Raw genomic sequence first — 737 nt, 5'->3', positions numbered from 1 at the left:
TCTGTGAACCTGAAAAGCATTTAGACTTATTATTATTATTATTATTATTATTATTATTTTTGAGATGGAGTTTCGCTCTTGTTGCCCAGACTGAAGTGCAATGGCACAGTCTTGGCTCACCACAACCTCCGCCTCCCGGGTTCAGACGATTCTCCTGCCTCAGCCTCCCAAGTACCTGGGATGACAGGCGTGTGCCATGATACCAGACTAATTTTTTGTATTTAGTAGAGACGGGGTTTCACATGTTGGTCAGGCTGGTCACAAACTCTGACCTCAGGTGATCCACCTGCCTCCACCTCCCAAAGTGCTGGGATTACAGCCTTGGGTTGATCCATTAATGAGCACTTACGTATTTGTAAGTCAGTTTGGTACCATGTAGACAGTATCCCAACAGGCATGTGTATAAACATGTATTAATGCAAATACTGAGAAACACAAATCTTATAGCTTTAAAAAATTTTAACCACAAGACAGGCAAAACTCACTGGTTTAAAAGGACAGTTACACTAAATTATGCCACTCACTGTAAATGGAACAAGTTATAGCTGAAACGCTTACAGAATTATTGAGAAAACAGGATAGCAAATTTATATTTCATTCAAAGCACAAAGAAAATGTAAGCTTTTGAAAAGGAGCTTAAGGGCCGGGCGTGGTGGCTCACGCCTGTAATCCCAGCACTTTGGGAGGCCGAGGCAGGTGGATCACGAGGTCAAGAGATCGAGACCATCCTGGTCAAC

Source organism: Cebus imitator, unplaced genomic scaffold (assembly GCF_001604975.1).
Source record: "Cebus imitator isolate Cc_AM_T3 unplaced genomic scaffold, Cebus_imitator-1.0 Scaffold564, whole genome shotgun sequence".
Taxonomy (NCBI): Eukaryota; Metazoa; Chordata; class Mammalia; order Primates; family Cebidae; genus Cebus; species Cebus imitator.
Note: the sequence above shows the minus strand (reverse complement) of the source record.